This window comes from Ambystoma mexicanum, chromosome 10 (genome assembly GCF_040938575.1).
Source record: "Ambystoma mexicanum isolate Mex_15411 chromosome 10, UKY_AmexF1_1, whole genome shotgun sequence".
Classification (NCBI taxonomy): domain Eukaryota; kingdom Metazoa; phylum Chordata; class Amphibia; order Caudata; family Ambystomatidae; genus Ambystoma; species Ambystoma mexicanum.
The window spans coordinates 451,446,340-451,470,420 of NC_090932.1; positions in this window are offsets into that span (position 1 = coordinate 451,446,340).

Below are 24,081 nucleotides of genomic sequence, written 5' to 3' on the forward strand. Positions count from 1 at the left end.
GAGTGTCACTCTAGCCGCAGGCACCATTATTGGAATGGCGGTTGATGACCAACATTTTTTTCATTGGTCTAGGAAATGAACTGTTAGGACCAATCCCCAAGGACTGTTTCGACAGTGACAGTGATGACAATCCAACACCAGACAGGATTTTCACCCGGCATGGGGGGAACTTCCTGGTGTACACTTCTTGCCCTTATGGTAAGGAAGATATGACTTGTGACTTCAGGAGGGATGAGGTGATTTTCTGGGTCCATGAGGGCTGCCTTTCCCACCTGAATCCTCCAGTCCAAATCAGCACTCTGACCAGGGACTTCTCCACCCAGCTGGAGGAGGCCGCTGAGATAGCCAAACCAGAAGTCTTTCCAGGCTTCAGGCAGATGGTGGAAGAGAGAGTCAACCTAGCTGATGTCTGTGTGACTCTGGAACAGAAGCAAAAGTTGAAACAAGTTTTCTTGGATTTCCAAGATCTCTTTGCGGTAGACTCATATGACTGTGGTTGCACCGACATCCACACAACAACAATTCCCACGGACCCTGGAATTACTCCAGTGTTTGTGAAGCAATATCGTTTGCCTCTCGCATCCATGGAGTCCCTTACTTAAATAATTAAGAACCTTGAGTCCCGGGAAAAATATGTCCAGTACACAGCACCTTCAATAATCCGGTGCTGGGAATATTGAAGCCAAATGGCCAGTGGAGACTCTGCGCCGACCTTAAGGAGCTCAACAAACGGGTCCATACTTCCCGATGGCCTCTGCCCTACATTGACCAAGGGCTGGCCCAGATTCAAGGATCACAGGTATTCACAGCAATAGACCTGACCAATGGATACTGGACCGTGCCTGTCAGTAGGGGGGACCAATACAAACTGGCTTTTACCTTTGGGGGCCAGCAGTACACATGGACCCGGACTCCCTTTGGATACCTCAACTCCGGCAACAAATTCAACATTTTCCTACATAAGGCCATGCCCGACCTGGGTGCGAGAGGTAACCTGGCTTATGTAGATGTCCTCATCAAAAGTTCATCTGTGGAAGAACACATAGCAGAGATCCGTTATGTTCTGACACAGTTGAGGGCCGCCGGAGCAAAACTTTCCTTTCAGAAAGCACAGTGGTGTAGAACCCGTGTTAATTTCTTGGGGCATGAGATTACTCCTCAGGGTCTCTGTCCCCAAGAAAAGAAAGTGGAAGCACTTCAGAAACTGAAGGATCCCACAACTCTGCGGGAACTAAGGAGCCTCCTTGGACTGACTGACTACAGCAGAAAGTTCATTGAGGGCTAAGCAGAAATCACCAGACCCCTAATTCATCTCTTGAAGGGGGAGGTTAAGTGGGAATGGGGTCCAGAACAATCCGAGGCAGTAAGACAACTCAAGAGAAGCCTCTCACAAGCACCTTGCCTAGCTTACCCTGTCAGAAACAAGGAGTTCTTCCTGGAGACAGGGTTCTCTAATACGTGCTTGACGGCAGTATTATACCAAAAGCATGACAAGGTCAATAAAGTAATCTCCTATGCGAGCAAAACTTTATCCTCTGTGGAGGAAAAATTCAATGATTGTGAGAAGGCACTCCTGCCCGGTGTGGGCATTGAAGAATTACCTCCCGTTTATTCAGGGGGAACACTTGATAGTGGAGACTCCACACCAGCCTCTGCAATATCTCCAAAGTGACAGAATCCGGGCCGGAAATGTGAGTAATTCCCGAATTACTTCCTGGATTCTGTCAATGCAAGGCTTTCCTGTGGAGGTCAGATATGGCCAAAACAAGAAGAGTCCCCTCGCGCAAGGTCTGGCTGACTTGCATGATTGTGCCAGAGAAAACTGTCTCGAGGACGAAAGTCTAAAAATAAAGGACAACATGGAGGCATACCTTAATTCCCCCCACAAAGTCTTTGAAGAAGACAAGTGTGAGGGAATGCCCACTGTTTATGTGGATGGATGCTCTTACCATGTTGACAACAACGGGGAGAAAGAACTGGTGGCCGGCGTAGGGAATGCATGGGTGAAGGAGTTTCCTGAACCCTCCGCTGGGTACAAAATTGGTCCCCGAAGTAGTCAGGTGGCAGAGTTGATGGCTGTGCATCAGGCCATCCTCACTGCTGTCCAACATCAACTTCACGAACTGGTCATAATCACAGGTTCGGATTATGTACGGAACGGGTTCGTGGAGCACCTGGTTAATTGGAAAACCAGAGGCATGTTATGTGCTAATAACAAACCCCTGAAACATGGGAAGCTAATCCAAAATATTGATGATCTGGTCACATCGAATGGGATGACCATCTACTGGAAAAAGATCAAGGGTCATTCCAAAGTAGATTGACCTGACAAAACTGGAAATAACTTAGCTGATCAGCTGGCCAAAACCGGGGCCATCCAAGGGGATCTAATCGAAATAGAGTCCCTGTTGGGGAAAATCCAGGTCACTGCTATCACTAGGTCCCAGACAAATGCTCACAATGATCTTTCAACTGCACAATGGAGTAAGGAGACCCCTGATGCTGATTTGATTACGGCTCAAAAGGGGGATCCAATAATTGGTAAGTTTTACCAACACATTGAGGACCCTGAGAACTTTCCCCTGACGGATACCGATTACATTGGGAAAGGGGACATGAGTGTTGATGAAATGTCCAAAAAGCTTCCGAATCCAAGACGGTTTGTTGGTAAGGAAATCCCAAGCTGGCCATGATCAGTGGGTGGTCCCTACCTCATTCCGAAGCCTGATGTTAAGTCACGCCCATGATGCGGCCACCGCCGGTCATAGGGGGTTTCACACAACACTTGAGATCTTAAGAGAGGTTGCATACTGGCCACACATGGGGCAGGAACTCGACCAATACTTGAAGGGGTGTCTTGTGTGTGCACAATTTCAGCCATCATCCCTCACACACCGTGCGCCTCTCCAAAAGAGGGGATGACACTGCCATGGTCAGATTTGCAAATCGACTTTGTAGGCCCTGTAATTCGCTCGTCTAGAGGAAACAAGTACATTTTGACTGTTACATGCTTGTTTACCAAGTGGGTGGAATGTCCCGCAGCCCCAAATTGCAAGACAGAAACAGCAGCTGCCCTGATGATTAACCACATCTTTTCCCGTTTTGGTCTACCTCAAAGGATTGAGTCAGACAGGGGTAGCCACTTCACCAGTGAAGTAATGACAAAGATGTGGGAAGTGGGAGATACTGGGGGTCAAAAGGAAGCTACATATTGCTTACAGGCCAGCTTCTTCGGGGGCAGTAGAACGCTACAACCGGACAATTGTGAGCATCTTAAAAAAGTTTGTGGCAGATTCTGGGCCAAGTTGGGATATCCGACTACCTCTGGTCCTAATGGCCATCAGATCTACCCCTTCATCTGCAACTAAAATTTCACCATTTGAGTTGATGACCGGACGCAAGATGGTGCTTCCCCAGCATTTGCTCTACAGGACCCAAGAGCAGACGTTGATAAATGCCTCCACAACTCATGAGTATGTGGAGAATTTAAGGAAACACCTTCAACATGTTTTTGCCTATGCTCAGCGGAATCTAGAAAGATCAGCTGATAGCATGAAAATCCACTACGGCCTGAAGACCACCAGGAAGGAATATACTGTGGGGGACCGGGTCTATCTATACAATTTCCAAAGGAACCAGGCCAAACAGCGAAAATGTTTGCCTACATGGAAGGGACCCTTTGAAATTAAAGACAAGATCTCCCCTGTTGCCTACAAAATCCGCATCCCCAAAGGTAATTTGGCGGAAGGGGAAGATAAGTGGGTCCATATTAATCAGCTGAAGTGTTGCCATCCCAGGCACACTCTGCAACAACTGGAGGAATCCACTGGAATCCCAGAGGGGGCAGCTCCAGAGTAATTCAGTTCCAACCCTAAAATATTCCACATATAGCATATAAAATTCTGTGATTCTTGTATATATATATGTTCTTGTCTCCTAATTTAAAAAAGAAAATGTATATGTTCATATCTTCTGATTTATAAAATGTATATGTTCGCCACACCATTAATAGTGGTGGTAAAATGTCTAGGATTGTGTATTGCCGCTTTGCTTTATCATCCTAGGAGAGATGAAACCATGGAGACTGACCACGGAAGGCGACCTGGGGACCGGGAGCGAAGATCTGAGGGGCCCGGGGTACCGCCCAATCCTCCCATCAGGACCAGCAAGGAGAACTGATTGATCGACTGGAGGGAGGAAAGGATGCTGAACTGTGCCATCTACGGAATTGGAAGAAGATGAGGCGAACATCCCAGATCTTGCGAGTTCCATCAGTGAAAGATCAGAATGGCCATCGCAAGAGGGGGGGCTTGTGGGATGTTTTTACCCATGCATCCAAGCCCTACCATAAAACTGTGCAGTACTGGCATGGAAAACATCATGATGGCCAGAACTCCCCAGAGAGTGCACAGGGAAAACATGAAGAATAGTCTGCCACCCATTTTTGCCTATGTTGTGAGCACAGGAGGACACTGCCTAAAACCACCATTGGGCTACACACACAGTAGCCTGAAACCATTGGGAATGGCAATGCTGATTGCCAAAGGCAACCCAGAACTGTGGGGAATTCATTTTCTTAATGTCAAAAATGGATGCAGTACCGGTGCTCACCACTATCAGAAAGCCGGTGTTTTAAAACCACCAGACTTTTGTGTAGAACTGAACAAATGAACCGAAACCAGGCCAAGGAAAGACTTGCTAAGAGGTGGATACAATGTAAAACTATATTCTGAAATGACTTGAAGGAAGTAATTATTTAATGTATATATAAAAAAATAGCTGCATGTAAGTTGGATTTGAATGTAGAAAACTGGGAACTAAAGTGACATTTAGCTGAATTCTGCCTGACAACTACCCCGACAGGAGTTGAACTGGCTCAACAACTCTTCCCAGGCCTGGCTGCATCCTGCTGGCCCCACCAAAAGGAGATCACATGGCCCTGTTGATTGAAAGGGGAGTGGCACCTGGGGACTACAGGGAACTGAACAATGGGCCTTCTTTGGCTCAGACAAATGTTATATTGCGGGGGGGCCGTAAAGTGGCTTCCTCTTGGGAGAAACTGGGAGGGGCAGTGCCTCTGCTAGCAAGCTGAGCTTGTGGGGAAGTGGATAAACCAGTTATTCCACCATGTGATGTGGGAAGCCACACCCCTTTTTGACCAGGGCATAATTTTAAAAAGATGGATAATTCATAGTACGGACCTGTCAAAATTATATAAATAATATCATTATGCTTGGGATTTTTCCGTGCACATTTTAAGAGGTGTTAGGACCCTGTGGGATGTTCGTGGGGATAGTAGCAGAGAAAAGGTGGTTACTCCAAATGTATGCATGTTAAAAATCTGACACTTTATCATCTGAAACCCATATCCTTGGTGCACATTTGTGTAAAATCTGGAAAGGTTTAGAGGTCATTATCTGGATGAAAAGGGGAGAATTCTGTCATCAGTGGACACGGCATTGTACAAAGACAGGGATCGGATGGTTTGGTGCTACAGAAAATATGTTAACTGGACCTATAATATGAGAAAAATGGTACATAGATAAATATGTATTTGGATCAGAAATAGATTTGTGTGCAATTTGACAAGGGGAGGTACCTCTGACCATAAAACCGACAGCATCACTCTGACACTCCATTTCTTCCCCCCAATCAAGGGAGCGAGGAAAGCTTGGCCAATGATAAGTGAGAGGGGCAGGCTTAGCTAGGCCAGGCACACACCCATTTTCAAAACACATAAAAAGGGCCACTGAAACCCAGATAGGGGATTCACTTTCCACTTTCTTGCGGGACGCTTTGCCGGGAGACTCCAGACTTCAAATCCATCAACCTCCAGAGACCAGAGATCCAGAGAGACCAGAGATCCAGAGAGACCAGAGATCCAGAGAGACCAGAACTTTGCAGTGCTGAGAGCAGAACCAGAGACCAGACCGCTGTGAGCAGAACCGCCAGAAGTCCCGTCCAACCTGACCAGACCTTGACGGCTTATTTAAAAAATATAGTGTGAGTACTCATTGTGCCAAAACCAATCTCTTAGTTTAAAATAATCTAATCTAAACTATTTTAGCCTATTAGAACTGCCTCCTAGAATCGTATCATTCTGTCATCTTTAAAACTGAAAACTATCATCTGTCATTCTGAGCTTTAAAATTTCAAATCTGAAAAACTACTTTCACAAAATCGTCCGTATCTCCGGAACCGTTTGTGCTAGGAACGAGATTTAACTTTCATCTTAAAGCTAAGATTCTAGGCTTTCCAAGGAACCTAGAACCGTTTTAACCTGCTGGTTACACATAGAGCATTGCTAAAGTGAGCCTGAACTAATATAAACTAGATATCACCCGCCCTGAACCTCTAGAGGGAATTAAAAGCATTTTTAGCACATTTCTCACTTCATTGTCATCACATTCAAAGCATTTGGGGCCTGTGTTTCAAACTTCTACCTGTTTCCTCTAAGCTTGCTGGGGGGGAACTGAATTTCGTATTGTATTTGATTGCATTCCTGAGAACTGTGTGCTCCTCTTTCCATATCCTTCCATTTCTTACATTGCATAGGGGGGGGGGTGAATTGCCAGAGAAAAAGTGATTATCTTATCTTTTGCTAAAATCATATCAAGTATTTCTGTACTGCATTTTATTCCTCATTGCTTTTCCCTTGAAACCATAAAAGTATTTTTGCTACCTTATCCATCCTATACCCACTCCTCATTGACTGTAAAGAAGTGTGCTAGTGTTAGGTTACCCATTGTTGATCAACATTATATTCATAAGTGCGATATCAATTATTCATTATTATAAAAGTGTGATATATATATTGTTTAATTTTTCAAATAAACCTTTTAAATTTGCAAAAACAAACCTACTTCTTGGCTCAGCGGGGTCGGGGGGATTCTGAGAGAGGGGTGTTATACAAGGGTTCATCATCCAGATTATAACTTGCCATAAAAATATAAAAATAAGGGCTTCCTTTGGGCATCCCAGACAAGGCACTGACTTAGTGGGATTTCTTTATTGGAGTCACTTACACCACCTTGATAATGCAGTTGTTTGTTTTTTCCCAAAAAGTTTTGCTATGACATGTAAGACTGTGGGCCTCATTATAACGCTAGCGTTCCCGTAAGGAAGGGGGCCGGTACGGGACCGGCCCCTTCATTCCGGGAGCGCCGATTACGAGCTTCCCATCACGGGACCTGGATCGCACGCCCTGGTAAAACCAGGCGTGCTTTCCGGGTCCCGCGAGCGAAAGAGGGAGGCAATAACGGGCCAGATGTAATCTGCCCGTTATTACCTCCCTCCCCATTCCCAGTGAGCCCTATGGGGGCTCAATGGGAATGGGGTAATGGAGCCCGGAACGGAGGCAGCCATGGAGCTTATAGCTCCATGGCTACCTCCATTCTCATAATGAGGCCCTGTGTCTTGTTTTTTCCTTCGTTCATGCATTTATTGTATAATGATATTGCATTCCAAATAATGATTGCTTCCATTGGTATAAGGGCTAGCTCATGTCGAATTATCTGTATTGGGAAGTTAGATGGTATAGGTAAGATCTCTTTGAAGAACCGTCCTTCAATGAAGTTCCATTTTTGATGTTTTTCAGGGGGCTTGGTAGGGGCTCCATGCGTTACTGTTGCGACAAATTTTTCTTTATAGAACTTTATGAGCGGAATATATGAATAAGACACGTATTTCTTGTGTATCAATTTTGCCTGTGGACTTAACGTTTGGACCTTCGCTTCCACCATAATTTTATATTGTGAGTCTGTTTTGTGATTGTCTATATTGATCCCTAGATATTTATAATCGTTCGTTATTTCTATTATTTTGTTATCGATGATCCATTTGAGCGGTTTTGTTTGCTTCCATGAGGACCTGGTTGTATCTTTACAATGTTGGATTCAGCAATATTGATGATTAGTTTGTCCTAGGCAGCAATTTGACCTAGTGCTCTCAGTTGCCTTTGTAGGCCTATGGGGGATTTGTCAAGCAATACTAAGTCATCGGCATATAATAGGTGTGACACTGGATTTTTGCCTATTTTTGGTGGAAAGGCCCTTACTGCGTAGATATGTTTACATAGCTCTCTGATATAGTAATTAAACAGGGTAGCGGCTAGGACGCATCCTTGCTTTAGACCACGAGTTAGATGTATGTGTTTCGTTAGAAATCCTCTTTGCGTTAACTTTACTGGTACTGCGGTTTCTGTATAAAGCTGGTGTATTGCCTGGAAGATGTAATATGGGCACTCATCTCCTAAACTTTTTTCCCACAGTAGATCTCGAGATAATGAATCAAATGCTAGCCGAAATTCTATGAAAGCCATGTATAAGGGTTCTTGGGTAGTCCATGTTTGATTTTTTAGGGTTGTCAATATGAATAGATTTATTGATGTCCCAAGGCCTACTATGAAACCTGATTGATGGGAATCCACTAAATTCTTTTCGCTTAACCAGCCTTTTAGATCTTTTAATATTAGGTGTGCAAAGATTTTCCCTGTTGTGTCTAATAAGGCAATAGGCCTATAGTTGTTAGGCACATTTCTACATTTCTGTTCCCTTTTTTGAAGATTGGTATTAAAATGGAGTGTTTCAAGGTCTTTGGTATTTTTCCTTTGGTTTTTTTTTCTTTGAAAATTTCATATAGAATTGCTGCCTATTGTTCGGGATGTTTCTTCAAAGTTGCATTGGCGAGACATCGGGGCCTGGAACTCTTGAATTTCTTAGTGACTTGATAAGTATCAGAATGTCTGCTTGGCCGAATTGTAGACAAGCGAAACCAGTCCGGTCTATTTCCAGTTTATATTTTGTAAGTGTTGATTTTAGATTAGATTCTGATATGTATGTTTCCCATGTAGCTTCTGACATAGTATTTAATAGAACTGTTGCTGTACCTGTTTTTCTTGCTTTGTTAAGTAATTTCCATATATGACGACTTAATGTTGATGCTAGAGATGTTATCATTTGCTCATTATTTTCTTGATGTTTTAGTGCTTTGTAATTTTTTACAAAATGTCTGTATTTTGTACGGATATGGGACGCCTTTTTATCTGCTTGTTGCCAAGGTAGTTTCTTAATGATTTAAATTCGGCATTCATTAATTACAAGGTCATGTATAGGATGGTGTTGAAAATGGAGCGTGCATATTCAGAGGTCTTTTCTTTAAACATAATTAGCACTTTGTATAATTTTCTCCTGGGTCTTCAAATTGCTTTCTGCTTGCATCAATTAAGATCGTTAATAAGTTATTTAGTTTTGGGGTGGACCATTTGATTTTATTCCGTTGTTAAGTCAGTGTACACTTAAGTAAGTAATATTGGTTCTGTGTTTGTATGGAATACTGATAGTTAATCGTTAGTATGTTATGGTCACTGAGCAAAGTATTGATTATATTGAATTGGTTTGCTAACGTTATGGCATTCATTGAGATAAATGCATAATCAATAATTGATTCTGCTTTGTCTGTTTTCCATGTAGCTTTCGGTGGGCAATCCTCTTTAAAGGTGCCATTAAGTATTGTGAGATTTCCTTGTTTCATTAATGTTAACCATTTTTGACCTTTTGGTTGGATTGGGCTTGCATTTTCTTTGATGCATTTTACATTTGGATCTCCTGTTACTAAGATGGTGTACACTATTACTTCTTTTGCTATAATACCTAGCATACTTGTCATCTGAAAGAAATCTTCATCTATGATTAAGGTGTTATTCCAATAAAGAGTCAATATAGCTGTATGGGAGAATTGTTAATTGGCAGAATTAATCAAGTCTAATTTTGCTAGTTGAATACATGGATGAGGGTTTCCCACAATGTTAATCTAGCTTTTAGTTCTTGTTTGGCAGCAATTAGTAGCCCTGCCATTGGTCGGCCTTTTGATTGCTTGATTGCCAGGATTGCTAGAATTTCAAAGGATGGCCATATAGGCTTGTTTGCTATCCATGTCTCTTGCAGAATTAGTAGATCATACACATTTAAATGGTTATTTCTTGCGGGATTCATCTGATGCGGGATTCATCTGATGGGTGAATCCTCTGGTGTTCCATATAGCGATATTTACTGTTGTAGACAAGAGTGTCTTCTGACACTAATGCTTTTCGTTGTACTTTGTTTTATCGCCTGTTTTAACCAATCCCATGAGGGCTTTTGCTTAGGGGGGGGGCTTGGATTATCCAAATATACTTGTCGCATTAATTTGCTGGTTAATCCTTGCCAATTTATGATCAACGGATCTTGATTTTTAGTTGTGGTAGAAAACATGTTCACTCTGGCTGTGCCCAGATCTGCAGTGAAATACAGAGTCATTATGCATGCCTTTTTCCTGACCATGATAGGGACACTTGTTTCCATTCTGGTTCCACCAATACATGCCTGTAGTCCCATGTAAGAACATTCTCATGTTTGCTTTATGCATAATACCAGTAATGAATGATACGATAAGAAAACATTTCCACAATGACTTTGCAAATATATGACAGTATCCCAACTTCAGCACCTCGGTCCAGCATTAAACACAAGCACACACACATTCACTCGGTCATTTACACACACCATTCAAACGCTCATTCATACACACTCCCCAAATCACCATACACTCATTCACGAGCATCCTGCCACCCATACATCATACACTCACTCATTCACACACATTACATAATAAATATACACACTTTGCGTGCCCACACGCACACATACATACATACATGCATACGTCATCAACATGCAACAACCTTGAATGCATGCACGCACACACCTTTACAAAAAAGATGTTTTTCCTTCCTGTCTTTCCCGAATCCGTCGTTACAAGGGACACTGCGCCAGGCATGCATCCAGCTCATGCATCCACGCAGACAGGAACCAGAAAGTGCTTCCTGGTTCCTATTACACGCAGATCAAGAGCCAGCGTGCTTCCATCTCGAGCCAAATTGGAACAGAAATACATTATTATTTCCGTTGTGGTTCAGAAAATCATTTAATTTTGAGGTGAGAGTGATTTCAGAAGAAATTATTTCTTTCTGAAGTCTGAAGAATTCCCCAGCCTCCCACATACCCCCACTATGACTCTGGTTAAAGCCAGCTTTGTTTATCCGACTGAGCTAATTTACAGACTTAGCCGGATACCCTCTGTAAGAAAGAGAGTATCACATGTGACGATTGTTGAGTCACAGCTATTACAGCATGGCAACTCGGTTTGGCACTGTAACGTGTAAACTAGTATCGCTTTAAACGTTAATTTATTTATCAATTACTCACTGGAAAGATTCAACAGCAAATGTGGGAGGGCACAGAATTTGCATTACTTTGTCATTTGAGGCCCACAGTGAAGGCATGTCTAAATGGGTCCTAAAATGCATGAAAGTTGATATTATTGTGGTTAAAATATGATGCATATTGGAAACAACATTAAGAAATTAAATGAAACTTGCCATGTCAAGTACCTCCCATTTCTTAACATTATTCCAAGCATCGGCCTGTAATCACACATGCAAAAAGTAGGCGTTTGAAGAAATGTTTGCAAGCCAAGACGTCCCTCTCCTGCTTGCCTTTCGAGTTGAAAATAGTTGATAGAAGTGTGAGGAGCTGTATGGAAGCATTCGAGAGGGACTCCAAACCGTTTCCAATTCCATCCTGTCCATGATTCAGGCCTTGGTCCTTTCCTGGTACACGTGCTCCCTTGTTTCCCAGTAGACCTGCTTAGTCTTGGATTTGACTCCACTGGATGATAAAGTCCTGTAACAAGAGCAGTGGGTTCTAGGACAATGTGGTCCAGGTCCAACAAGGTGTGGATGCTCCGTTCTCTCGTGTGTGGCTGTTTTGATGTTCCCATCCCGACCTTTTTTTTTTAAACTTTAGTTTTTATTGACATTTTAATAACCAACAACAAGCGGAGCCATCGGGCAGGTCTCATACTCTTTCGCAAATCACCTGATGCCCCTCCGGGCCATTCCCCCCTCCCTGCTACCCCTCTCCCTAGCCCAAACCCCCCAACTTGGGTTTCCTCCAACCGAAACCCCTAACAATTACCACTCAACATTATACAATGGAAAGGACATTCAAGCAAATTCCATCATCTATGACTGAGGACTTGGCCAGAGATTGAACTCTCGTTGATCCAATAACCTGTACCCCTGTGCCGGATCGTGAGCACCTTTTCTGCATTGTTGTCAGTTCTTGATCTCTTTCTCTAACATGCTCCTTGGACCTCCTCCCCCCCTCCCTGGCCTGATTAGCCCTCGGGTTTCAATGTACATCCAAACCCCATGATTGTAGGACTCCTTCCCAATTCGTTAAGAATGTGCTGGAGTCATCATTGACCATAGCCGTTAGTTTGTCCATGAGGAACATGTTTTTAAGTTTTGTCTGCCAGTCCTCCTTGGACTGAAGTATCAGGGTCTTCCATTTCTATGCCGGGGCCACCCTTCCCGCCCTCAGCATCGTTTCCCACATTCTGGGGTATCTGTATACGTCAGAGTCTCTTGGGGGGAGAGCCAGCAAGATTGTTAGTGGGTCCTGCGGGATCGTTTCTCCGGTAACCTCAGCCATCCAACCTATGACACTTTCCCAGTATTTCTGGACCTTTAGGCACTGCCACCACATGTGTTCCCTTGTACACACCAACCCACATCCTCTTGGGCGAGACCCCGGTTACATTTTCACTAACTTCAGAGTGGCCCTATGCCATCCCACTAGGATCTTCAAGTTATGCTCCATGTGCGCTGTGAAAAGATTTCCATGGAACGCTATCTTGAAGATCTTGCTCCACACTTCTTCCGAGAGGACTTCCCAGCCAATCCATTCCAATAGTTGTGAAACCCTCTCTTCACCGGTAGTTTGTTGGCGTTTAAGAATTTGTACATTTTAGACACCATCCCACGCCTCAAGTTTCCAGAGTCCAGCATTTTCTCGAAGGGATTCAGGGGTCTGTTAATTTTTTGCCCCCAGGGCTGGTCACATAAACTTCCTTTCAACCTAAGGTATCCGAATATTGAGATTGTATCCCGGCCCAGAGTTTCCACCATTTCCTCATATGATAAGAATTTTCCCTCTCAGAACAATTGGCCCACTCATTCTAGTCCTCTGTCTAACCACGCCTGAGCATTTTTAAATCCCTTGCTGCCCAGCCCGATTGTGGGGCCCCATAGTGAAATGAATGGTGAGGGCCATGTGGACAGATGGTCGGACTGGGGCCCCTCTCTCATATGGACCAGAGTACCCCCAACGTTGGGTTGTTCAGTATCTTATTCGGGATTGCCCTTAGTGGGACCCAGAGGAGGTCTCTCACCTTGAGAGGGTGGGCATCCATATCTTCCACTCCTCTTTCATATGTTCTAGGAGGACCCTTAACTGGGCCGCTTTAAAATATAACCGGAAATCTGTCAATCAAAAGCCCCCCTCCACCCTGGGCAAAGTGAGAACAGTTATCTTAGTTCTCAAGGTTTTACCCTGCCAGATAAAGTCATGTGCCGCTTTCTGAAGGTCACAAAAGATCCATTCTGGGATAACTGTGGGAAGGGCCGAGAAAAGGTAAAGCAGTCTTGGCAAGACATTCATTTTCACTGCCGACATGCAACCGTACCATGACAGAATAATAGTTCCCCATCTTTGCATGTCCAATTTGATTTCCGCCATGGCAGGGTCGTAATTCGTTTGGGCGAGCCTCGAGAGATCCCTGGTGAGGGAGATGCACAGATAACAGATGGACTCTCGCTCCATGCCTATCCCTTGAACACTTCCAACAAATCCAGCCATGTGCTTGGGCCTGTATAGGGAGTATCTTGGATTTGGATCTATTTATTTTTAGCCCTGAGAATTGCCCAAAGGATGTTATTAAAGACAGGAGAGGAGGGAGCGATTGGTGCGGGTCCCCAAGATAGGCTAGAATGTCATCTGCAAATAATGAGAGTTTAAATTCGACTTCCCCCCTTTTTATTCCCTTCATGCCCATGTGGTTTCTCACTGCTATCGCGAGGGATTCTATTGTTAATGCATATACCAGGGGGGACAAGGGGCACCCCTGCCTCGTGCCCCGTGAAAGGGGAAATGGAGCTGACAGCTCTCCGTTTACCTGGACCCTAGCGGTTGGGGCCCTGTACAAGGCAGCTACCCATTTTCTAATATTGGACCCAAAGCCCATTTTTTGGAGAAGACGCATCATATACCTCCATTCAACCCTATAAAATGCTTTCTCTGAGTCTATCGAAAGCAGACTCAAGTCCAGGTCAGCTTCTTGGGCAAAGTGCATCAAGCAAGTGTTTTGCGTATATTATCAGCCTCCTGGCGTCCCCCGATGAAACCCACCTGGTCCCCATGAACTAGTGTGGGCATAATCCCCTCCATCCTTTTCCCTATTACCTTCGCTAGGATTTTCGCATCAATATTAAGGAGCAATATCGGCCGGTAGGAGGCATCCCGACCTTTTGAGGGTATGATGTACTAGAGCGGCGGCCTTCCGAGTGCCAGTCCCTGTGTCTTTGGTGTCAGTCCTGATTTGGCAAGTGTGGGTGTGTGTGGGCCCTAATGTTCTGGCTCTCTGTCACGATACCCTGATATTAATTTTCTTACTGTCAGTTCAGTGGCTGCCCTGAAACCCTAAGTGCCTCTTTTGAAGATCTAAGTAGCCATGTCAAGAACCCAATCCACACAGACCTGAGTGTATGTTGTGATAAATTCTATGTCATTTTACCGATATGAGTTGTTTCGAAATATTTTTTTCAGAAGATCTTATTTAAAAAAAACTCATAGAATAAAAAATATATATATATATATATATATTTGGCCCCCTCGCACTCTCTTCCCTATATTATAAACCCTACCCACCACTTTTCACACCTTACCCCTCTATATTTCAATTCGTTTTTTCGATGTTATTGTTTCATTAAAAATGACAGCGGAAAAAACCTGGAGCTGAAACAATGCAATACCGTTCTGATCACTGGGTTGTCCTGAAATCCTGAGTGTGTATCCTAATGTCCTGAGTGTCTGCACTGATGTCGAGAGCACCTTTTTTGAATGTCTGTCCTCAATTTCTATCCTGAAGTTCTAAGTGTGATTTTCTGAGTGCCTGTTCTAGTGCTTTTGGTGTCTCTCCTGACATCCTGGGTGCCAATCTTATATGCCAGTCCTGGAGGTCAGTCTTTACATTCTCGAGGCCTATCGTTTTGTGCCACTTCTGATGTTTCGAGTGCTGTCATGGTGCTCAGTGTCTTTCCTGACAGTCTCAGGATTGGCAACCACCTATAATGTGGCTGACTTGGGATTGCAACGATGGCGCCTTACTCCCCTCGCTCCTAAGGGTTCCTATCCGTCTGTATGATGTGGGGCCTACTTACTAATTGTGACCTTGGCTGCGTTCTGAGGTCATCCAGCGAAGGACAGGGGGAGATCTGGGGGGGTCCCCTGTATACTGCTGCCTACATGGGTTGCATAATGGAGCAGGTGGCTCCCATGCACTGTAGAGTTATTGCGACTCACTCTGTAGGTGATGAAAAGCAAGTGATGTTGTCACAGTGTGTAAAAGGGGAGAGATGTAGAGAGAGAGAGAGAGAGAGAGATTGAGAGAGAGGCAGTGAGACAAAGCGAGAAGGAGAAAGAAAGAGATGGACAGAGAGAGAAGGTGGTCAGCGAGAAGGGCAGAGAGAGAGGAGGAGAGAGAGATGGGGCAGAGAAAGACAGAAAGAGAGAGAGAGAGAAAGTGAGGGAGAGGCAGTGAGAGGCAGAGATGGGGAGCAGCAAGAGGGGCAGGGTGGGTGCAGAGGGAGAGTGAGAGAGGCAGAGAGAGAGGGAGAGAGATAAAGATGTAGAGAGAGGCAGAGAGAGAGAGAGAGAGGCGGAGAGAGGCAGAGAAATGTAGAGAGAGGCGCAGAGAGAGAGTAAGAGAGGCAGAGAGATGTAGCGAGACAGAGTGGCAGAGATGGAGAGCAGCAAGAGGGGCAGCGTGGGTGCAGAGAGTGAGAGAGAGGCAGAGAGGGAGAGAGATAAAGATATAGAGAGAGGCAGAGAGAGAGAGAGAGGGAGAGGCGGGGAGAGGCAGAGAAATGTAGAGAGAGGGGCAGAGAGAGAGTAAGAGAGGCAGAGAGATGTAGCGAGACAGAGAGGCAGAGATGGAGAGCAGCAAGAGGGGCAGCGTGGGTGCAGAGAGTGAGTGAGAGAGGCAGAGAGAGTGGGAGATAGATAAAGATGTAGAGAGAGGCAGAGAGAGAGAGAGAGAGAGGCGGAGAGAGGCAGAGAAACGTAGAGAGAGGCGCAGAGAGAGAGTAAGAGAGGCAGAGAGATGTAGCGAGACAGAGAGGCAGAGATGGAGAGCAGCAAGAGGGGCAGCGTGGGTGCAGAGAGTGAGTGAGAGAGGCAGAGAGATGTAGAGAGAGGCAAAGAGAGAGGGAGAGAGAGAGGGAGAAAGATAGAGATGTAGAGAGGGATGGAGAGAGGCAGAGACATGTAGAGAGAGGCAGAGAGAAAGTGGGAGAGGCAGAGGGAGGGAGGGAGAGAGAGAGGCAGAGAGAGAGAGTGAGAGAGGGACAGAGAGAGGCAGAGAAATGTAGAGAGAGAGAGGCAAAGAGAGTGCTTCTCCTGATGTTCCGCATGCATGCCCCGCGTGTGCTGATATTCTGAGTGCCTGTCGCAATGCCCTGAGGGCCAGTCCCGTTGTTCTATGTGAATGTCCTGGTCTTCTGAGTGTCAGCTCTTAGCACCTGTCCGATCTCCTATCTTTCCCAATAGCCTGACTTAAGTGTGTGTGTGCCGATGTTCTGGTTACCTGTCCTTAATTCCCAGATTATCTGTCCTGGGGGGCTCTCTTGATGTTCTTCTAAGCACCAGCCTTGGCTATGGAATGAATGCCCTGATGTTCTGAGGGACTTTTCTCATCTCCAGAATGCCTACGCTCTTCTTCTGCGACCAATATTTAAAAAACAAACACATTACCATTCTGATTAGTTCTCATTGTGAATTTGTGAACATAATGAAAAATGCATTTATATATATATGTGCAATGTGTGCATCCTCTCCTCTCTCGCTCATTCCTGACTGTCTATCTGCAATTCAGGATTGGTGCGCCTCCATCGATCTCTGCCTTAATGCCAGTAAGACAGAGATCCTTCTCACTGGGACCCCTGCTCCTTCTTTCCCTCGCCGACTCTGGCCGCCTCTGTTGGGCTCTCTTGCTTTGCCTTCCTGTGAGGCAAAAAACCTTGGTGTCATCTTCGACTCCACTCTCTCTTTCTCTCCTCACATCTCAGATGTCGCCAAGAAGTCCCCAAGAAGTCCCACTTCCAGCTGCACCTCCTTATAGGGACTCTTCCCTTTCTCACATTCCCCCAGAAGCTCACTGTCTCCAGAGCCCTGGTTCTTTCTAAGCTGAACTACTGCCACAGCCTCTTTCTCAATCTGCCTTCCTCCACTCTCCGCCCTCTGCAACTAATCCAGAACAGGACTGCGAGGCTTATGTTACGAAGTTCGTTGGTCGTGTAGAGTATGAACAACCCCTCTGTCCCCAAGAAACACCCTGACGGTTTAGAAATATCGTCAGTGTGAATATTAAGGCCACAGGTGGAAGTCCGGAAAACCAGGACGCGGGAACAGCCGGAAGAACCCCTTGAGCGCTGTAAGGAAAGGTACAGTGGTTAACTAAAGAAACAGGGCCCGAATACTTTTATGTGCATAACCCCAAAATACCTGAATACCTGTGAGGTCTTGGGTCAAGGCGTGGGTCTCCTAGCTGTAGCTGGAACAAGCTGTAGGGTAGAACAGGTAACCACCTATTTGCAGGACTGAGGCCCTAGCCAGTGAAGGGTTAAGCAAGTGGAGTCCGTGGAGCAAGCGTGGGTCGGTAACAGGCAAATCCAAAGTACTTGAAGGGGGAGGCAAGAGGAATCCGTGGAGCAAGCGTGGGTCGGTAACAGGCAAATCCAAAAGTACTTGAAGGGGTAGGCAAGAGGAATCCGTGGAGCAAGCGTGGGTCGGTAACAGGCAAATCCAAAAGTACTTGAAGGGGTAGGCAAGAGGAATCCGTGGAGCAAGCGTGGGTCGGTAACAGGAAAATCCAAAAGTACTTGAAGGGCTGAGAAGGAGCAATCCGTGGAGCGAGCCGAGGTCAGAATCAGAGCAGGTCCTTGAACGAAGAGAGAACGTCACGTGATCCAAAACAAGGCAGCTGTGAAGCAACGCCTTCGGTTCACAGACTCCTTTTATCCTCGGAAGGGTCGTACGTAGAGTCACGTGTGATGCGAACCGAAAGCGTTGCCATGCTGCTAGGCAACAGAAGTCACGTGATCCGTGAAGCGCCGGGAAGCGCCGGCCTCCGCAAGGGATGTGAGTTCCTGAGATGACGGAGCCTCCAGTTGATCTGCCACCGCCGTGAAGGGCGATAAACACCCGTTACCCCAAACCTGTCATGCCGTGCCCTGCTGTGTGCGACGTGAGTGGGGAGCATAAAGCACGAGTGTCGGGGAGTGCGGGAATGGGTAGACAAGGAGGGGCGAGCGGAATGGTGTGTCCGCGGTCTAGGAAGCGGTGTGACAGAATCCCCCCTCAAAGGCCCACGACCCCGTGGGCTAGCAGGGTTGTCCCTATGAAAACGAGAAACCAGAAGCGGAGCCTGGACATCCCGGGAGAGAACCCAAGAGCGATCCTCGGGACCATAGCCCAGCCAGTCCACCAGGTATTGAAGCCGACCCCGATGGAAACGGGACCCAAGGATGGCACTGACCTCATAAACATCCTGAGAAGCCACCGAGACAGGAGCGGGCGGGACCAGGACACGGGTAGGAGCAAGGTAAGGTTTCAGGAGAGAAGTATGGAAGACCGGGTGAATCCTCCAAGAAAGGGGAACCGAAAGCTTGAGAGCCACGGGATTCAAGACCCTGGAGATCCTATAAGGGCCCACAAAACGAGGCAACAACTTGCGACAACCAGGGATCCGCAAATGCCTGGTTGAAAGCCACACCCGGTCACCCACCCGATACTCCGGGGCTGCAGCCCGTTTGCGGTCAGCCTTCGTCTTCATAACTGATTGGGCCTCACGGAGATGGACCAAGGTCTGGGCATGGACACTGGCCAGATCACGAACACAGTCATTAGCAGCGGGAGTAGCAGAGGGAAAATCAGGAAGTGGAAGGGCACGTGGATGCTGCCCGCATAGAGCATAAAAGGGCGAGAAACCAGTGGTCGAATGACGGGAGTTGTTGTATGCAAATTCAGCAATATACAGTAGTTTGGCCCAAGAGTCCTGGTACTGGAGGGACAAACACCGCAGATACTGCTCCAGAGCCTGATTTACCCGCTCGGTCTGCCCGTCGCTTTCGGGGTGATAAGCCGAAGAGAAGCGAGCATCGATCCCCAGAAGTCTGGTGAGAGCGCGCCAGAAACAGGACGTGAATTGTGACCCACGGTCTGATATGATGACCTGTGGCAAACCAAAGAGACAGAAGACAGATCTGAAGAATAAGCGAGCCAGGGCTGGAGCAGATGGTATACCAGTACAGGGGATAAAGCGGGCCATTTTGGTGTACGAATCGACAATAACCCATATGGTATCGTAGCCCTGTTTGCGGGGTAGGTCAGTGATGAGATCCATCGAGACGGTGTGCCATGGTCTGGGAGGTACGGGTAGTGGTAAGAGTAGCCCTAAAGGCCGTCCTTTGCGTGTTTTACATTGGGCACATATGGAACAAGTGTTAACGTAATGTTCGACATCTTTTCTCATGGAAGGCCACCAGCACCAGCGTTGCAATAGGTCCAGAGTACGCTGTTGCCCGGGATGGCCGTTTACCGCAGCATCGTGTGACCATGTTAACGCCTGGTTGCGTACGTCACACGTAGGAAGGAACAATTTATCGTGAATAAAAGGTAACCCCTCGTGAAGGGCAATGTCCCATTCGTTGAGTGCCTGAGGGTTCTGGGAAACCCAACGCCTGATGTCAATAAGCATGGTGGGGGATGGAGTACATGTACAGATGACATGGCCCTTGCCTAGCAGTGTGTCGGGGTACACGGACAAGGACTCCCCTCCGGGAGAACGGGATAAGGCATCAGCCTTGCCATGAATGCGTCCTGGTCTGTGCTTGACCACAAAATCGAATGCGGCAAAAAACAAATGCCAACGCACCTGTCTGCTGTTTGCACATTTTAGAGAGGCCAGGTCCTGTAGGTTTTTGTGGTCCGTATATACCACTGTCTGATGTTTTGCTCCCATGAGATGATGACGCCACGTTTGTAAAGCATCCTTGATGGCCAATAACTCTTTTTCGGTTACCGTATAGTGTGATTCAGCCACCGAGAACTTACGTGAGTGATAGGCCACTGGATGAAGACAACCCGTGGTCGGGCATGGTTGAGACAACACTGCGCCTAGAGCAAACGAGGAGGCATCTGCCTCCAGAACGTAGGGGAGATCGGGATCAGGATGCTGCAAAACAGGGGCGGACACGAACCTGGCCTTGAGTTCCTCAAAAGCCTTCTGATGAGTGGAGGTCCAAGTGAACGGGACCAGGGGACTGGTCAGAGCGGTCAGTGGAGAAACAATAGAAGAGAAGCTGACGATGAATCGCCGGTAAAAATTCGCGAAGCCGAGAAAAGACTGGAGTTGTTTCAGAGTAACGGGAGTCGGCCATTCAGTGACGGCATGGACCTTAGATAAATTCATGGACAGGCCTCCAGGGGATATGTGAAAGCCCAGAAACTCCACTTCCTTGGAATGAAATAGACATTTTTCAGGTTTGGCAAACAAGGCGTTAGCCTTAAGGCGAGAGAGCACTTCCCTAACATGCCCGACGTGTTCCTCCAGGGAGGATGAATAGATCAGTATATCATCCAGATAAACCACCACGAACGTATCCAGGATGTCCGAGAATACGTCATTGACAAAACGTTGGAACGTGGCAGGAGCATTACAAAGCCCGAAGGGCATTACAGTGTATTCGAATAAACCCTGTCGGGAGCAAAACGCCGTCTTCCACTCATCCCCAAGCCGCATACGAATCAGATTGTACGCCCCTCTGAGGTCCAGCTTGGTAAAAACGGATGCTTTAGTCAACCTGTCCAGTAGCGTGGATATGAGCGGAAGAGGGTACCTGTTTTTTATAGTGATGGCATTTAGCCGTCTGTAGTCCACACATGGACGGAGATCACCCTCCTTTTTCGGCACAAAGAAGATCGGACTAGCAGCTGGAGAACAAGAAGGACGTATATGACCCAACTCCAGAGCTTTCTGTATGTAAACCTTAAGGGCTTGCTCCTCTGACCGTGACAACGAATAAATCCTACCCCTGGGAATAGGAGCATCCGGAACCAGGTCAATCGGACAATCGTACGGTCTATGAGGGGGAAGGCCCTCAGCAGTGGCTTTATTGAACACCATGTGAAAATCGTGATAGGCCGCAGGTATGTTGGCTGTGACAGCCCCCACAGTGTGTGAAGGCACAGGGTCCGAAACTGTGTCGTTGAGATGGGTGGCGGTCATGGCACCAAGAATCGAGGCAGGAGTGGACAGTGAATCTGTGTCGATGAGACAGAAATGTTGACACACATCTGACTCGAACGTGACCTGTCCGTTGCCCCAATCGATCAATGGATTATGTTGCCGTAACCATGGTATTCCCAGTATGATGCCGAACAGTGGTGTATTAATCAAATCAAACACCAGGGTTTCTCTATGGGTGTTTTGAATCACTACTTCCATAGGAGCAGTTTGGAACCTGATCGGGCCGGAAGATAGCGAAGTACCGTCCACAGCATGTACTGGTTCTGGATGTTCCTTCCTAACCAGGGGCAGGTTGAGACGATGGGCCAGGGAAATATCGATGAAACAACCAGTGGCCCCAGAATCGATCACAATATGGACTATGTGTTTGATCTCCCCAGTGGGTTTTAGCAGGGCATGGACCACTATCGGTCTGACAGGGCCAAAGGCAGGTTCGGAGGGGGTCAAAGATAGGCTCGCCGGTGCCCCCTGTATCATGGGCGAGCCCTCGGAAAACCCGATGCTTTGTTCTTGGGGCGTCTGGGGCATTCCCTTACAAAGTGTCCGTTTAACCCGCAATAAAAGCAGGCATTGTCATTTCTCCGGCGTTCTCGTTCGGATAGGGTTATCGGACTACGGACACCTCCTATTTGCATGGGTTCAACAGGGGCGGTGGACATGGGATGTCCAGAGTGGGCAGAAAAAGATGTTTCGGCCCTTCTCTCGGATCTCCTTGCGTCTACTTGTAACGCAAGATCCACCAAATCCGAGAATACCGAGGGAAGGGCAGGAACCATCGAGAGAGCATCTTTCATGGAGTTGCATAGGCCACGATAGAATACGATTGCTTTTTTCTCCTCTGGCCAGGATGTCTCAGCAGCGAGTTGGTTATACTTAGCAATGTACTCTATCAAAGTTTGTTTGCCTTGTGTTAGATCTAGGAGTTCGAGGTCTCTGGAGTGGGCTTTATATCGTGTATCAAAGACTTTGGCCATTTCTGATACAAGAAGATCGAAGTCATAGAGGGCGGGATGGTCGTTCTCTAGCATCGGATTGGCCCAGGTGGCCGCTACCCCAGACAAATGGGATAGAAGAAATGCGGCCTTTGTAACGGAATCGGGGAACGCTAAGGGTCTACACAAGAAGTGTAACTTACATTGATTAATGAAAGTACGATACTTCCGAGGGTCCCCCTGGTAACGTTCGGGGGCAGCAAGGGGAACAGGCGTAGGAAGCAGTATGGGAGTGGGTGCAGGAGCCATAACCGGGGCTGGTTGGTCTGAGGGGACTGTGTCACCGAATTCAGCATCCGTGGGTAAAGGAAAACGTGTGCTTTGAAGGGCATCCAGACGGTGGTGTATTGCTGCCGTGGCGGTAGTCATGTCGGTCCTAAGGGCCGCCACTGCTTGCAACAAGGCGGTCACTGGATCCCCGGCGGAGGGATTCATACTCTGGACGACCAAAAAAAAAGGCTTCACAGTCTGTTACGAAGTTCGTTGGTCGTGTAGAGTATGAACAACCCCTCTGTCCCCAAGAAACACCCTGACGGTTTAGGAATATCGTCAGTGTGAATATTAAGGCCACAGGTGGAAGTCCGGAAAACCAGGACGCGGGAACAGCCGGAAGAACCCCTTGAGCGCTGTAAGGAAAGGTACAGTGGTTAAGTAAAGAAACAGGGCCCGAATACTTTTATGTGCATAACCCCAAAATACCTGAATACCTGTGAGGTCTTGGGTCAAGGCGTGGGTCTCCTAGCTGTAGCTGGAACAAGCTGTAGGGTAGAACAGGTAACCACCTATTTGCAGGACTGAGGCCCTAGCCAGTGAAGGGTTAAGCAAGTGGAGTCCGTGGAGCAAGCGTGGGTCGGTAACAGGCAAATCCAAAGTACTTGAAGGGGGAGGCAAGAGGAATCCGTGGAGCAAGCGTGGGTCGGTAACAGGCAAATCCAAAAGTACTTGAAGGGGTAGGCAAGAGGAATCCGTGGAGCAAGCGTGGGTCGGTAACAGGCAAATCCAAAAGTACTTGAAGGGGTAGGCAAGAGGAATCCGTGGAGCAAGCGTGGGTCGGTAACAGGCAAATCCAAAAGTACTTGAAGGGCTGAGAAGGAGCAATCCGTGGAGCGAGCCGAGGTCAGAATCAGAGCAGGTCCTTGAACGAAGAGAGAACGTCACGTGATCTAAAACAAGGCAGCTGTGAAGCAACGCCTTCGGTTCACAGACTCCTTTTATCCTCGGAAGGGTCGTACGTAGAATCACGTGTGATGCGAACCGAAAGCGTTGCCATGCTGCTAGGCAACAGAAGTCACGTGATCCGTGAAGCGCCGGGAAGCGCCGGCCTCCGCAAGGGATGTGAGTTCCTGAGATGACGGAGCCTCCAGTTGATCTGCCACCGCCGTGAAGGGCGATAAACACCCGTTACCCCAAACCTGTCATGCCGTGCCCTGCTGTGTGCGACGTGAGTGGGGAGCATAAAGCACGAGTGTCGGGGAGTGCGGGAATGGGTAGACAAGGAGGGGCGAGCGGAATGGTGTGTCCGCGGTCTAGGAAGCGGTGTGACAGCTTATCCTTGGCCTCAAGCCCAGGGACCGTATCGTTCCATCCAGCTCTGAGGTCTCTCCACTGGCTCCCGGTGGCTGCA